This window comes from Sceloporus occidentalis, unplaced genomic scaffold, assembly GCF_023333645.1.
Source record: "Sceloporus occidentalis isolate IW3139 unplaced genomic scaffold, rSceOcc1.0.p SCAF_29, whole genome shotgun sequence".
Classification (NCBI taxonomy): domain Eukaryota; kingdom Metazoa; phylum Chordata; class Lepidosauria; order Squamata; family Phrynosomatidae; genus Sceloporus; species Sceloporus occidentalis.
Window position 1 is genome coordinate 7,595,768 of NW_028317009.1, and position 18,046 is coordinate 7,613,813.

The following is an 18,046-nucleotide window of genomic DNA, read 5'->3' on the forward strand; positions in this document are numbered from 1 at the left end:
CACTGTTTCTTTTACCAGAAGCTTCTCTCGGTGCAATAATCATCCATCCCCACCAGAGGGCAGCAAGGCCCAAATCTAACATATAAAACTGTCATGAAAATGCTGACCCCTGCTGGTCACTGGTATGCATGACAATTCCATTAACAATATTAAATTGGAATTTGTTATACTTTGGCGCCGTCGTGTGGACATACTATGTAACTCTGCGTCCCTCCTCAGGAGCTCTCACACTCTGCGTCCCACCTCAGGAGCTCTCACACTCTGCGTCCCTCCTCAGGAGCTCTCACACTCTGCGTCCCTCCTCAGGAGCTCTCACACCCTGCGTCCCTCCTCTGGAGCTCTCACACTCTGCGTCCCTCCTCAGGAGCTCTCACACTCGGCGTCCCTCCTCAGGAGCTCTCGCACTCGGCGTCCCTCCTCAGGAGCTCTCGCACTCGGCGTCCCTCCTCAGGAGCTCTCACACTCGGCGTCCCTCCTCAGGAGCTCTCACACTCGGCGACCCTCCTCGCACTCTCCGCGTCCCCTCGGCGCAAACACTCTGAGTCTCCATACTCTGCGTCTCCCTGCTCACACTGCATCCTCTCTCGCCCACGTTCTGCGTCCTCACACTCTGCATCCCCTCTCGCCAGCACTCTTAGGCCCCTCAAGCTCACACTCAACATTCCTTCTCGTTCACACTCTACATCCCCTCTTGCCCGCAGTGTGCATCTTCAAACTCTGTCTACTCTTGCCCACACTCTGTGCCCCCTCACATTTTGCGCCACCTCACACACTGCGCTCAATCTGTTTCCCCCCTCTCGCGCTCACACACACTGTGCGTCCCCTCTCTCTCTCGCGCGCGCGCACAGACACTCACTCTGCGTCCTCTCTCTCTCGCACGCACACACACACTCTGCATCTCCACACTCTGCATCCCCTCTTGCCTTAAGTCCAGACGGTTTCTTATGATGTTCCGATCAGAGTATATCATGGAGTTCTGCTTTTGAGGTCCCTGCATTGCCCCTAAATCAGACTCTGTTTCAAGAACACACCCCTCTGATCACATGACCGATTATAGGACACCATCCCCAAGAATTGGGTCCCATCTTTGATGTGCCAATAAGTTATGGTGGGGTAAAGGTGATGGAAACCCCTCCACTTAAGAGAGGAATGGAATTCCTATAACTCGGGGTCCTTTTCTGTTAGGCCACGAATCACCACAGGGGTCCCCTGGGAAGATGACACCTCCAGCCAGAACAGATACAGAGGGCATGCACAAAGAAACACATTTGCACCCTCTAAAAACTTAAAAAGAAAAAAAAAAACACCGGAAGTTTGTCTTCTGCAGTCACAGGGTGAGAATGCCAGCACATCCCTCAGTATAGTTACAAGGAAGAAACATCTGCAAGACAATTCCCTGAGCAGAGAGGTCATGTATAAGATTGTGGCTGACGGTGACAGAGGCTTGCGACCTTGGTCTGTAGCTGGATTTATTGGCTATTGCTGGTGTCATTCAATTGAATGAAAGGAACTGTAGCCCGTCTGGTGAAGAAGAACTTGAGAGGTCATAAAAATAAGACAATTGTAATGATTCAGCTAAAATAAAATGCAGTACGAGTAATCAGGACGTTGATACATTATTACACAAAGTGTTACATCCCTAATACATTCCAGCATCTATTATTATTATTATTATTATTACTATTATTGTTATTAATATTATTACTATTGTTATCGATACAATAATTATCTGGTCAAACAAGCAGCAGGCCAAGGCCCTGGAATATAATATTGGTTGCAGATCGGCGGAGCTCTGGGGTCTGGATTATTACACCAAAACCTACCCCATGGAGGGATTGTTTGGACTCCGGCTGAACTGTTACAGTAAGGACACGGAGGGCCGGTAAGTGGCTTGTTTATAAGACAAGCATGTGGTTTTATTTATCAATAAATTGTTTTGTTTTTTTTAAATACAAACTGGGCTGAAAGGGTTAAACCCTGTGTTTTATGCTGTTGTGATGTAGCATCTGAGATGTTTGCCGCTCGCTTCTATGTCTTTAACAATACGATTGTGTTTGCCTTGTGATGGGCCTCACGCCGCTGTGGCACACAGAGGGTTAATATTGTAGCGCTGTTTACTCTTTGTGCAGAGTTTATGTCCATGTTCTGGGGTTTGATTCGCTCGCTGGGCCGCGGCGTGCCGGTTACCCTCTCGTGTGTGTAAAGCTCTTGGTGCTGATACGTTGTATATATTGTGTATATAAATAATAATAATAATAGTAATAATGCCGTCTGCCATTTTTGTTTGCTATGTGTTATTTAAAGCCTCCCGCACGCCCCTAGATGCCCCTCGGTTCTCTGCCGTGTTCTGGACGTTCCGTGTTTAATCGCCCGGATAATTCTGACTTCGTGCAACAAATGTGATATTAATGGCTGTGGGGAGTTGGCTCGGCCACGCGTTACCTTCACTGGATTTGGCTCTTTATATTATAACTTTATATCTGTGTCTTTATATTATAACTTTATATCTGTGTCTTTATATTATAACTTTATATCTGCAGATCTGTTTCTTTATATTATAACTTTATATCTGCAGATTTGTATAATAATGCGCCAATACTGGATGCAAGAAATCCGCTTTGGAATGTGGATAAATTGATTGAGTAATTGGAGGGAAAGAGACCGGGGAGGAAAAACTGGGAGCGTACAAGGGGTCACAGGTAAAGTGATGGAAAGGGCCGGCCCATGACTGAGTAATGAGGGTCCTGGTCCAAGACATTTTAGGGAGCGGGTGGGAGGTTTACCTACTTGTATTTGTGTTGTAACCCAAGGCATTAAGTCCTTTTGATGGCTATTATAGGCGGAGGATCACATGCCCATGCGCAGTCTTATAGACACGCTGGCCTTGGTGCCTTCTTGCCCCCGCCGTAAAGAGAAGGGATGCGTACCCGATGGCGTGTATTCCCCGTGGGAATCCTTCTGCCGTGGAACGTCCGTGCATCCGGTGACATGAAACGCACGCATACCCTGTGTATACTTGGTGGGCCCATGCGCGTACCCGGTGCCGTGTATCCTGTGCACACATGTGTTAGCATACCCGGTGCCGTGTATCCAGGGCACATACATGCCTCGGAACAGGCTTATATCCTATGTGTGCCCGGTGCCATGGAACGTGCCGTGTTTCAGTGCACCTACATGCGTATGCGCAGTGCCATGGACCCAGGGACGTCCCGGTGCCGTGTCTGAGCGATGGAACGTGCGTATACCTAATGTGTACCCGGTGCCACTTAACAAGCATATCCCCTGTGCCAGGAAGCTTACACGTGCCATGGAGCGTGCAGTGGACCTGTGCGCGTACCCGGTGCCATGCTTCTGGTTCACATACGTGCGCATACCCAGGGCCGTGCGTCTGGTGCACATAAATGCGCGCCGACCCGCTGCCCATGGGACCCGCTGCCCATGGGACCCGCTGCCCATGGGACCCGCTGCCCCTGCGCGCCTGCTCGCCTGCCCGCGGACCCGCTGCCCCTGCCCGCCTACCGGCGGACTCCCTGCCCCTGCCCGCAGACCCGCTGCCATTGTGCGCCTGCCCGTGTACCCGCTGCCCCTGCGTGCCAACGCGCTGCCCATGGACCCGCTGCCCCTGCCCGCGGACTCGCTGCCCCTGCGCGCCTACCGGCGGCCCATGGGCCCGCTGCCCCTGCGTGCCAACCCGCTGCCCATGGACCCGCTGCCCCCGCGCGCCCGCACCCCGCACGTACCCAGGAAGGTGGCGCTTCTTGGTGATTGCGCTGGAAGGTGGTGTTTCTTGGTGATTGCGCTCCTTGGTGATTGCGCTGGAAGGTGGTGTTTCTTGGTGATTGCGCTGGAAGGTGGTGTTTCTTGGTGATTGCGCTCCTTGGTGATTGCGCTGGAAGGTGGTGTTTCTTGGTGATTGCGCCAGAAGGTGGGGATTTTTGGAGATTGCGCTTGCATGTGATTCTATAGCAGATGAATCCGAGACCCATTTCTCTTGGTTTCAGTATTTGCTGTATGTGAGCCTGAGCCGGTCCATCTCTGAAAGTATTTAGAGTAACATTTCACATCCCGTTCCCAAATGTAACAAGATAGCATGTCGCATAAATAACTGACGGGAAGACGGGGGTATCCAAGACGGTCCTAAATTAGGCTACAGGCCATCCATGCGTTGATGATTGTCTCTGATGCTCTTCTCCCTGCTCGATAGCAAACTGTCTATGAGAGCCGTTTCCATTGAGTTTAGGAGAGCCATTAAACAACAAACTATGTACTTGGCAGCAGTGGAACGCGCCTGCTTACTTCATGGCTAATACTCCAATGATGCTCCAGCTCAAGGCCTGCTTCCCTGCTGCCCTCACCATAATAGATTAGCGACCTACTCGCATTTAAACGCGACAAACCCATTCTCCACCCGTAATCATCAATTCCTCCTTAATGGTTCCCTGGCACTTTAAATGTAATTTTGGATTCTTTTAGCCCCCTACCATCTCATTCCTCAGTTCACTTGAATATATGGGGATTTTTTATGTGCATTAGCCTTCTGCATGAAGTACAGAGCCTCACGGTGTATGCTCTGCGCCTTCTCTCTGATTAGTATTAATGGCGTAAAGTTTACATTAAATTGTCCCCGTAGTAATAAAAGTCACTTTGTAGCAACGATACCCTGGGGATACCAGCATATTTTTGGCTACGGCTTCCCTGTTCTATTTGCATAGTCTAATAGTTAAGATCATTTTTATGTTCTCTCCGTCACAATGAGAATAAGCACCGCGCACGTTATAAATGAACTCCTATTTCTGCCGCAATCTGTTGCCAATTGTCTAAGATTCATATAATGAGTTACAGAAATACTGCTTCGGTTTCAGAGATGCCCTCAGATGTGCAAAGTCAGAAACCCACTCCAAAAACAAAAAAATTGCCCCGGAGAACCATTCATCAGCCTGTGTGATCTTAATGGGACAGAGCAAGAGCCAGTGTGATGGAACCTGTTGGCCGCTAGGGTTGTGATGATGTACAAAGAAAAATAGACAAACCCTACGGCTGCTGCGGATCTTCTTTGGAAGCTAAGGTGTCGATGGCAGCTGTAGGGTTCTAAAGGGTTCCTATTGTTCTAAAGCATTTAGTCTGTTGGCTGGTGAGACTGTGTGAATGATGCAGACAAACCCTATGGGTGCTGTAGATCTTATTTGGAAGCTAAGGTGTCGATGGCAGCAGTAGGGTACAAGTTGGGTTCTTAAGGGTTGCCACTAGTCTCATAGCGATGACATTGTGATGGTTTACACAAACCAGACAACCCCTACAGCTGCTGCAGATCTTCTTTGGAAGCTAAGAGGTTGATGGCAGCAGTGGGCTACAAGGTTGGGTTCTTAAGGGTTCCTATTGTTCCACCGCATACATGTTGGGTTCTAAAGCATTTATCCTGCTGGCTGTTGCGTTTGTAATGATGTACCAGACAAACCCTACAGCTGCTGCAGATCTTCTTTGGAAGCTAAGATGTTGATTGTGGCTGTGGACTACAAGTCGGGTTTCTCAGGATCTGGAGCAGTTATGAGCTTTACAAAGAGGATGGTTGATGACGGACAGTAGTATCATTGGATCTATTTGCACACAGAGGAAAGATGAGGGTTTTCCAAAGCCTGATTTGTGGTCTAAAAGCTGGCAGCCAATCTCAATGTGTAGCCCATTTGGAGAGGTAATAAACTGTAATGCACCTCAATAAATAGTACTTGAGAATAACTCCCCGGGGTATCATACACCAAAGACTGCATCGTACAAATGACATCGTAAGCGGCTTACGGCTCTACGAGTAATTACGTTTGCCACACATTATTTAGCCGAACGCTCACAGATCTTGTTAAGCTCCTATAGAATCAGATGGGCTTTGTCACTCTTCCTCGGAATCGGTCACACTGACAGTCTTAAGAGCCGGCCTCCAGATCTTTCCTTTGATAACTTTAATGGAAAAAATGTTGTGTCAATTAGGTTTCTGTGTAGAAATATCTGCTAATGTTTCCAAAGGTCACTTGAAGAATAAAAATGTTACTGGGGGGAAGAATGGTCTTAAAGAAAAAAAACCTGACGTGTAACATTTTAAAAACGTTCTAGAACGAAAGAAAACGCCTCAAGTTCCCTTTTTCACGTTGCATTCAGGTTTGTCTCTCTTTTTAATGTTCTTGTAGAGTTATTACCCGTGAGCGCATCGGTGTAAGCCAAGTCTGTACCTTTTCCGCAGTCCTGGTGAGCGGGTGGGCAATCACAGCTGGGGGTCCGGGGGTCACTGACGCAAGGAAAGTCGCAGGGTACGGGTGATGAGCAAGCTGTACCCTTCCTCGCACAGCCTGGGGAGCTATTAACGGCCTCCAGTGGGGCTGCTAGATCATACACCTGTGTTAAAGGAAACACACACCCCATAAAGAAAATTATTAGATATCATTCTGCAGGTCAGCACAAAGTAGCTCAGATAACTCGGTGGAAAGCTTTGATACGGACCTACCTGTTACGTTCTTAAGGTTCAGTTACCCTTTGTTACCCTTAGAATGTCTATTGACCCGGCTCCTCACACAGTTTGGCTGCATATCTGCGAGTTGTATGTTAGTGAATATTGGTAATAATACACATTACTAATCAAAGAACTTTCTAATGTATTCGTGTCTTATAGGAATCATTACCAACCTCTGTCCTACATGATACCAGCTGGGACTATCCTGCTAACCCACCTGGTTATACCGCGTCCCTCTGCTCAGAGACCCCCAAAGTACCGAAGCTGATCCAGTGTACCGGATGCATCCGCAGCTCCCACGTCCACTACAGAGCAGCCGTCTGCAGTAAGAGGAAAGCAATACTCTGCGTGATAGAAAGTAATTACCTGCTTATTAAGAACAACGTTGCGGAGACGGCCTTTAAAGGGTTTGTGCGGAAGGAGATTGTGGGAACGAGTAGATGACTGCTTAACGCCTCCGAGCTGCAGAACAGCATCCGGCTCCCAAAACCTGCAGAGAATGGCATGCATATCAGACACGGGTCACAGTAACACGTGGTGTGGGGCTTTACTACTGCAGATAATATTAAACATGCATAAAAACTATGTCATGATTCTTCAACACTTCCTTTCTTTTCAGGAAAAAAACAATAGTTACCGATAATAAGATAAGAGTTTACGCTTTCACAACAATGGGCTTCAATAAAACTGAAAGCAATTCTAGTGACTGTAAGATTAGAAGCCGTCTGTAAATCCATGGGGTATAAAGACTCTCCCTGCCCGTCATTACCTGGAATACACTGTACGATGCTGAATTCTCACTGTCCCATCATGCGCTGATCTCCAATTCCTTCTGTGTAATCAGGATGCATAAAGAACGCGAGACTGAACGGCTGCCGCCTGCCCATGGAGTACACGACGGCCTCGCCGGTGTCCGTTATAAGCCGGGAAGGAGTGACCGAAGGCTGCGTCTAAGATGTCTGTAGCAGCAGCCCCTGCAGCCGCGGCTTTGTCTGCGTTGATCTATGGATGAGCCACGAATGCAGGTATCACCCAACGCGTGCTGGGGTCACAAGACTTCAGAAGAGATTAGAGCTTTGGGGTCTTACCTTGTGATTTCTAAGCATTCCCAGTTAAACTGCACTCCATACACCGCATTCACTCCTCTCGATTGTTAAACCACCACTCCCATGTGTCGATGAGAATCTTTGTCCTGTATGAAAGAGGAAGAAACATTTTGAAACACTTTACATGATTTAGTTTTACTGGCTTAAAATGTATCTGATCTTCCGCTGTTATGGTAGATTTAACCCCTTCTCTCCCTGTAACTCCACAGGTGCCCCCCCAGATACCTGCTTACAGAGAACAGCACAGAGGCTCACTGCGTCTACACGGTATGTGCCAGCCACCCCTGCAAACACGGCACGTGCCACGCTCGCCAGCCGAATTCACCCACCTCTGCGCAGAGGGGTACGGTGGGAGCGGATGTCACGTCTTCAGCCCCGGACTCTGGATCAGCAATCCTTAGATCATCTTGATTTGCCTCCTGACGATCATAGGTAAATTTAACACACCGTCTCCCTCATTACCTCCCATGTAACTCGGGAGGGGGGCTCAGCACCACCTTTAAGGGGATCGGTCATTCATTAACCCAAGGGCATTGGTTTATACAGCGCTGGAAGTCCTACCAATGGTGGATCAGGGCAAGTTAAGATTGGTAGCAACCCTGTTATTCATGATGGATCAAGAAAAAGCATTAAAATATAAAAAATATTCAGTACCTTGCATGCTTCAAGAGGATAATTCTTGTGTCTCCATTCGCAGCGCTGATCGCCGGAATTCTGTTGTGGTCTCGCTGCAAGAGGAGGAAGACCATAAACCAAGGAGTTTATCACGGATCTGGGCATAGCCAGGACCTTGAGGACACCAGAAAAAAACATCTTCCATTACAACGAAGACCACATGAGTAAAGCGTTTGTGGGATACAATGTTACATTTTATATATGTAGTTTGTAGCAAGTTTAAGACTTTGGTCCACTCACCAGCTGCTGCTGATCCTGGAATTCTGATACAATCCGTACTCCATACGCCTTAAGCCGCTTCATACACAGCTGAAAAGTTAAAGGGATAAAGGCCTTGTGTAACGAGATGGAATGTTTTAATTACCCAAATCACACTCAAAATACATTTTCTGCAGTAGTAGCTCTGACTCCGGACAGAGTAGGGAAGCACAGATTTGGGGCAGGACGGGTTAAATTGGATGACTACTCGTTTGGCAACTCGCTGCAGTTTTAATTCGAGTGAATGTTCTCTGCAGGACGCATTCGACGTGACAGAGCTCCAGCTGTGTGATCGGAGCAGCGCCGCGCACGCTTTCTGCAGGAAGACTGGAGGGCTTCATGGAAACGGTCCCTTAAGCTGCGATTACGAGACGTCTGTCAGCCTGAAGGAGCCGTCAAAGTTCCCCGCGTCGGAGCGGAGTTTTTACCAGCGGAGATTTCGGCCGATACTTCTACGACGCGTTCCAAGAAGCTGCCTACATCCAGCAAGTGCTTTCATGCGACAGCTTAAAGGTCTATCACGTGGAAGGAGACGGCTCCCCGGCGGGCAGCCTCAGCACGCTGGCGTCATCCGGAGCCGAGGGGGACGTGGAGTACGAGGAGGAGATGAGACGGTGGGGGCCAAAGTCTGTGACTCTCTCTAAACTCTACTCTTACACGGCCGCCGAGGATCTGCAGTGAAAGAGCGATGATTGGGAAAGACATCCTATGCTTTTGGCAGAGACTTGCGGTGATAACATTGAGGATTGTGCAGCCAAAGCAACAATGGTTTGATCGGGAGAAGCTGCAGAAATATAGGAGAGAAAGCAGACCAAAGAGCTTACAGTCTAACCAGTGGTATCCCCCCGCTCACCTTGGGACGGAGTCCGCCGAGTCTGAAGATGTCCAGAACAGCAGCAAACAGGTCTGCAAACCTAGAGCCGGGACAAGAAGCTTGCATTAGTTCTCTAGTTACCCTTTATACCCCCGCGTGACTCCAATTAACGTCTGATCACCGCACCCCTATCAAAGCTTTAACGACTCCATTTAACGAGCTCCACCCGGGACTGGGATTCCATTTCTGTACGAGGGCCCAATAAGGATACAGGATTTATTTCATTTTAACATTACGGGGCTCACTCGGCCCACCCACGTGACCCCCCCCTGTTCATGCCTTACCGCCGGCATGCATTCACCTGTGCCAAAGCCCCAGCTCCCTCTTCTGTTTTCACCCTTTAAAGTTTGAAATAAACTCAGTAAAACGATTATTCGGCTCTTTGTCCTCAGTTTGTAGTAAAACAGTGTCAGGGGCCGGCGATTAAAACAAAATATGGAGACAATTGGAGACCAGCCCAAAACTTCATGAGGCCATTTTTTCTGCACTTACCTGCACTGGTGGTTATTATTGGGGCAGGCAGGGAGGTATATACAGTGCAGCTGAACAGTGTAAAACCACCCCATCACTATATAGGGGGCTTCAGCTAAGATGGGGGGGTAAATCCCCTGACACAGAGGAGGTGGAAGATAAGTGAAACAGCCCCCCAGCAGAAGTGGTAGAGGCTAATACAGTGAAGGGATCGTAAACGTGTGGGATAGACATACGGCTCCTGAATCTAAGACGAGACTGGACGGGGGCCGAATGGGGCTGATCTACTAATTTATCTGCATTTCAGGCCAGCGGCTGCTGTTGGTGCAGCAATTCCCATCATGCTGAGCCGCTGAGGGTGCAGCGGGTTGGGTTTAATAAGTAAAGTGTTTGCAGTCCTGGCCTGGTGCATGTAACCCCGTGGCTGCAGCATGTATGTGTAATAAGGGCTCGCTGAGTGTAACCCCGTGGCTGCAGCATGTATGTGTTATAAGGGCTCGCTGAGTGTAACCCCGTGGCTGCAGCATGTATGTGTTATAACGGCTTGCTGAGTGTCACCCCGTGGTTGCAGCATGTATGTGTTATAACCCGAATGAGCTCGTCCCTAAAAAATACTTATACTCAAACTCACAAAACATAACATACACCGAGACAGATGCTCTAATGAGATTAGAACCTGTAACTTTCCGCACGGCGAGTAACGCAATTTACCTGCGCGTTACACTTCCTATGAATGGATCTGCTCGTCCGTAATACAAATACTCAAATTCGCCCAATCTGAAAACATAATTTTACGAACAGGGCTCAACAGGATTAGAACCAGGACCAACCTGCATGGGATGTAACAAACACTGCCGCTGCGCCACCCTTGCAACAGACAAAGCTGCTCGTCCGTAATACAAATACTCAAATTCACACCCCCCCCCCCAAACCATAATTCTACACACTAAGCAGTTAGACACACTAAGCAATAGGCAGTGCACCTTTTAGATTGTGTGCATTATGTTAGATGGTATAAGTATTGGTGCATCACACGCAGGCGTCATATGTTCATGGCGACGAAGCGCCTTCAATCATCCGATGGTGTAATGGTTAGGTGCGCTGCCTGCCATGTGTTGCGGTCCCGGTTCGATTCCCTGTAGCTCCGTGGGGAGCATCTAGCCATGCGGTGGTTTGAAGGTTCGGTGCGTTGCGTACTTGATGCTGCGGTCCCGGTCTGGTTTCGCTTGAAGGTTCGGTGTGTTGCTTACGAGATAATGTGTTGATAGCTCGTTTCCGTGTGGCTAGGTACAGCTACTGACAATGTCTCTGTGCGTACAGCGGTCTTACCCTGAAAAAAAAACCTGCGCTGCCGTATTATTATTATTTTTTTTTAGCATTTATAGAAAAAAGCATAAAAGGTGTTGTGTACTACCGACTGGCTCTTACCCCCAATCATCCTGACCCGCACATACGCACTTTCACACACCACCGAACATACTCATACGCCTTACACACCGCACCGAACATACCCATACGCCTTACACACCGCACCGACCATACCGCACCGCAACCGCACCGCAACCGCTCGCCAGGCCTCACGGGGATTAGAACCAGAAACCAAACCGCTTGGTAAGTAAGTACACTTGACACCTGCGCCACCCTTGTGGCAGACCGAATTTGCTCGTCCGTAATACTTATACTCAAATTCACAGAGTCTAAAAACATAACTTAATGTTTCCAGTCGCAGGACTTCCTGGGACTCGAACCCGGAACTCACGGCACAGTGTGTGACACACGCATCACACGCGCCACCTTCGAGATGGAGAAAAGCTGGTCATCCCTAATACAAATACACAAATTCACCCACTGGAAAAACATAATTTCACAAATATCCACCCTAACATGCAGGCCGCACAGGGATTAGAACCAGGAGCCTCACACATAGTGAGCGATACACCAAACACACGTGCCACACACACGGCTGGATGGCCACCCTCGTCCCATCCACATATACTCAAATTTACCTACTCCAAAAAACATAAAATCATACGTTATACAGGAATCACAGAGATTAGAACCAGGGGCCAGGAGCACGGTGATGAACACAGCTAAGACATGCGCCACCAGTACCATGGGGCAAAAAGGCCTTGTCTGTTATACAAATACTCAGATTCACCGACTCTGAAAACATAACATTAGTTTATATACAGGATACATGGAGAATAGAACCTGCATCCTCTTGTATGGATGGGGGGGGCGGAGGTAACGCACCAAACACCTAGACCACCATCTCAACTGGGTCAGGAGGTTTGCCAGTTCCACAAATACTCTGATGTACCCGCTCTAAAAGATTAAGAATAAGATCATACAGCAGACCGGCGGGTGAGAACCAGCATCCAACCACACGTTAGGCAATCCACTTAACCATCACGCCATTCCACCACACGAGATGGGTGCCCACCGGCTCCACATATACTAATATCTCCCGACTCTAAAAACATTAGAAATAAATCGGCCATGAAGCAAAGTGGGTTAGAAGCACTATACAGTTACCTACGGGAGCGAAGCGGGTTTGAACCATAAACCAGTCGCAGTTTAGGCGATACACCTAACCGTTACGCCACACCACGACATGGCGTCGGCCGCCCACCTGCTCTACATTTACTCATACGGACCCCCTCTAAAAACATAAGAAGAACATGCAGACGCGCTACACACGTAGATCCAGCTTTCATGGAGATTAGAACCAAAATACTTTTATATGGTTAGTAATGCATACGATGTCTGCCTGCTCCACATATAATCATATGCACCAAGTATAAAATGATACAAATACACAGATCCACTATAACAATAAACACAACCGCACCACACATTCACAGGGACTAAAATTATCATTCACAACATGAATAACGCACCCAACCTTTACGCCACCGCATGAACGGGAGCTCGCCGGCTGCCTGATACACATACATGCACCAAATATAAAATAAGTCACACGCACGCACTATAACACTCACTATAACACAGCCACACTATACACAGCGAGTTCACCTGTTGTATTACAGGTAATACACGCAGCCACTACACCACACCACACCATGGCATGATAAACATATACTTAGATTCACACGCTCTAAAAACATTTAAAAAAAACACATTCACCAGACGTTTGTTTACTGAGATCACGGGGTTGGAACCAACAAAGCGCTGCATGGTAGATAATGCACCAAACACCTAACCTACCACTGCGGCTGGTTATGACTTGGCTGATTGTCCCCCAAATACTCTTATGTACCCCACTCTAAACACTTAAGAAAAAAAACATTCAAGCCAACATCAAGTTACCGACAGGAGTTATGGGGGTTAGAACCAACAACAAGAGAAATAGTAGGTGACGCACCTAACCGTTACACCACGCTGCAGCACGGCTCCTGATCTTCCCCTGCCCCACATATACTCATATATACCCCCTCTAAACACATTAAAAGAAAACACACGGACATGTTGCACACATCAACACGGGTTTCATGGAGACTAGAACCGGTAGCGTTTTGGGTGGTGGGTAACGCACATAACATCTACACCACCGGCGCAAATTGATCTTTGCTGGCTGCTGTTTCCACAGCACAATACTCTCATGTACCCGCTCTAAAAGATTAGAAATCAGCTCATACAGCAGACCGACGGGTGAGAACCAGCAGCCAGCCACACGTTACACAATTCACTTAACCATCACGCCATTCCATTACAAGAGATGGGCGCCCACCGGCTCCACATATACTAATATCTCCCGACTCTAAAAACATTAGAAATAAATTAGCCACGAAGCGAAGGGGGTTAGAAGCACTATACAGTTACCTATGGGAGCAAAGCGGGTTTGAACCAGAAACCAGTCACAGTTTAGGCGATACACCTAACCGTTACGCCACACCACGACATGGCGTCGGCCGCCCACCTGCTCTACATTTACTCATACGGACCCCCTCTAAAAACATAAGAAGAACATGCAGACGCGCTACACACGTAGATCCAGCTTTCATGGAGTTTAGAACCAAAATACTTTTATATGGTTAGCAATGCATACGATGTCTGCCTGCTCCACATATAATCATATGCACCAAGTATAAAATGATACAAATACACAGATCCACTATAACGATTAGACTTGGGCACCAGGGAGCTCTTCGTGTTCGTCTTCAGGGGGGAAAAAATCTTCGTAAGGCTAGGTTTCCACTTGGGTTTTTGTCCTGCGTTTCTTGATGAAAAACGCCAGGAAAAACGCCAAGAAAACTGCCACTGCATTTACCTGCGTTTTGGCGTTTTTTCTGCAGTTTTTTCTGGCGTTTTAGCCTTTCTGTGGAAATTGCTTTTTTTGACCTTAGGCAGTTTTTCCAGCCTTTACAAGTTAGAAGTTTCACCCAGCTAAAAGGGATTAGGATAAATGGCAAGTATCTGCCCTCTCCTGATGTCATTTACTTGGAAGACCCTTTTGTCTCTTTTCTGTGGTTTGTAAGGCATGCTTTATTTCGAATGTCTGCTCCTCTGGGAAGATTGGCCCCAAATGATGGTGCAAATTGTTTGCTGTTGCTTTTGGCACGCAGGATCCAGTTGATGCGTCGGGTATGTTTGTTTGTAATGGTATGTTTGTTCCAAATGGTGTAAAATTCAATATGAACCAGTCCAGGACTTTGTTTTGTGTGAAACTGTTTGTTTTCAGCCTATTTCTCGTAGGACACACAGATACTGGGTCCATCCTCTGCATTGTAACTGTGGAAAAAACGCCATAAAAAACGCCAAGGCAATAAACCCACATGGCTTTTTCATGGCGTTTTTTCTCTCCCATAGACTTCTATTGGAGAAAAACGCCAAGATTTCCTTGAAAAAACGCCAGAGTGTGAACATGCTGCGATTTTGAAAAACTGCCACAGAGCCCAAAAAAGCAGAAAAACGCCAAAGAGGACTGAAAAAACGCCAAACAGAAAAACGCCAAGTGGAAATGGCATTTTGCAATTTCCTATTGAAGAACAGCTAACATCTGGCTGCAGCGTTTTTTCACTAAAAAAACGCCAGGTGGCGCTATTGGCGTTTTTATGGGCGTTTTTAGAAAAAAACAAACAAGTGGAAACCTAGCCTAACCCCTGCTACGCAGCCGGGAGAAAACAAAGATGAAACGAGCACGAAGAATGTCCACGAATATTCGCCCGAAAAGAAGACAGGAACGGGCGAATATTCGCGGACATTCTTCGTGCTCGTTTCATCTTCGTTTTCTCCCGGCTGCGTAGCAGGGTTTAATACGGGGTTAAGAACACATCGGAGCCGCAGCAGCAGATGCGTTCGCGCCGTGAAGGTACGTGTGTGCGACTCTATTGGTGGCCGGAAGGGGGCTGGTCTGGCATCAACAAATGAATTATTTAATTTTATTTTAAAGTTATATTTATTGTTTACTTTATTATATTTATTTAACGTTGTAGTGCTACCCTACCCAGCTATACCTACCTACGTGCACTAGTATACCTAGTTTAGCTAAATTTGATGGGACAGAACTGGAAAAAAGCAGGACTGTCCGCAAAAATGTTGGGTGTGTTGGCAGGTATGCGAATGGAAAAATGTGGGACAAGAACTAAAAAATAGCTTAGGGTTAATGTACGGTTATGTTTAAGATTATTAGCAGTGCACTGTTTTGGTTAAAGATGTATTATGTCTAAATAAGAAGCTTGCATTAGTTCTCTAGTTACCCTTTATACCCCCGCGTGACTCCAATTAACGTCTAATCACCGCACCCCTATCAAAGCTTTAACGACTCCATTTAACGAATTGAATGACAGCTGACCCCAATCAAAGTTGGGTTCCGCCCCCTGTTTGAAGGTTACGCTTAGAATGTTCAGGCTCCCCGTGCAGACGATTACTCTGGCTCTGCCGCCCCACACAAACGTAAGGAAAACATCTTGTAACAAACAACTACCGATAGTTTAATAAGAGATTGTTTATGTGCAAGCGCAAACAAATACAGTAATATATTAAACACCGGTAACAGAGCAATGTTTGTAACAAAACTTGGGCCTTCCACACCCCCTAGCATGCAATCACTCCCTCTGCTCCCACAACTCAAAATAAAATATTTGCCACACTGGCTGAGTGAAGACTGTGAGAGTTAATGCAGTCTTCCATCGTTCTGACCATACTGTAACTTTGGGGGGTCCTCTCCCCCATAATCATCCCCAGAGTCCCTTTGTCCCCTCATTCACTAAGCTGCACCTCTCTCCTTTTTCCTCCCTCCTTACAGTACAGGGATAGCTCAAATAAACATTGCGGTGTTGGTGTGTGTGTATGTGTTTGAGTGGCTGTGTAAGTCAGGAATCATGGAAAGTATAAAACAGTCGATAGGACGCTTGACTTTTATGCCCCTATGTAAAAATATTTGCTCTAAAAATATAAGACAAAATACTTTTGTGAGCTGTGTATAAGTTAGAGCTGCTGTGTTCATATTTACACAACCACACGGTACAAGAACCCTTAGGTATGGAACCAGAAACCTTGCGCTTTGTAGGCATCGCTCCTAACCACAACGCCACAACGCTGTTACGTGCTTTGTCTCCCCATTTGGCGTATAAAGCCTGCCTGTTCCTGAGGAGATGTGCGTAGGGGCCGCAGGCGAGTGTAATATATCTGTGGGGTGGAGAAATTTCCAACTACGTGGTGGCGCAAAGGTTAGGTGTATATCCTCCGATACAGAAGGTTACTGGTTCGTTCCCCCAGCTTGATTTATGTAAATATACATAAGTTTTAGAACGAGTGCATGTGAGTATAAGAGGACTACGGAAAGCTAAAATTCTCGGCCATGCGGGTGGCACAATGGTCAGGTGTCTTATGCACCGTACTAAAAGGTTGCTGGTTCAATTCCCATGAGCCCTAGCGGTGGCGGTGTCGGCCTTAGGTTGAGCGCTTGAGTCGGTGTGGTTGTGTATGAGTATGTTTGTGTTTGTGTGTGATGGCGTGTTTGTGTATGTCAGGACTCATGGGAATTGAATCACGAGATAAGGCACCTGTTTTTATGCCGTTATCTAAAGATATTTTGTGCTGGAAAAAAATAATAATTGGTGCATACAGCTATTTATATATTTACACAGCAGCTTTTTTCCTCAAACACAACCATGAGGAATCAAACCAACAACCCTGCACATCATAGGCAGCCCACATAACCATCACGCCACAAGGTTCTTACAAATGGTCCCGCTCCCCGTGGATATATAATGCTTGCCTGTGCCTGGATCACGGAGCCGCTATATAAATGTGAAACAGAATTGTTTGTGTGACTGCTGTGTGGCGTAATGGTAAGCGATCAACCTTCCAGCCAAAGGGTTGCTGGTTCTAATCCCAGCGCGTCGAAAAGCTTTATTAGTAAGAGATTTGTCCTTTTTTTATTTATATTACAGAAAACCTTGCATTTAATAAATGGATTGCAAAAAGCCGGGTGAATTTGTGATTAGGAAGTAGTTCATATTCTGGAAATATAATGGATGGTGGACGTTGCTTACAGTCAGGATGTGTATTTTGTTACACTGTGATGTGAGGGATGTCGATGTTGAGGGACCTAATAGTAAGAGTCAATGAGCACCCAATGTCGACTGGCTCCTTTAGTAAAGTTTCCGAGAGAGTGCAAGGGTCCCTTCTAGCTGCCTGTGTTAAACATAGAAAGTGACGGCAGATAAGAAGCATTCGGCCCATCCAGTCTGCCCAGCCTCTGAATCCTTTCCTTAGTATCTGGCCTCATCCTATATCTAGCTTAGCCCTATGCCTATCCCATGCTTGCTTCAATGTCTTCACCGTATTAACATCTACCACTTCTCCTGTATGGTGATTGCATGCATCCACTACCCTTTCTGTAAAGTAGTATTTCCTGATGGGCCCATTGACGTATGGTGAATAGTACACGATGGCAGGATGCTCATGCTATTGAAACAGCACAAAATATATCCATATATTTTGGATAATTTACAATACAAGGCAGAAACTCTTCCTGCTACCAACGCCTCTTGTTATACAACCCAGCACCCTGCTTGCTTTTTCCAACGCTTTACGGCATTGTCTGCTTACCTTTAAGTCATCAGTAATTATTACTCTAAATCCCTCTCGTCTGCTGTCACTGGCAGAACAGCATTCCCAATGCTATAGTTTGCCTCA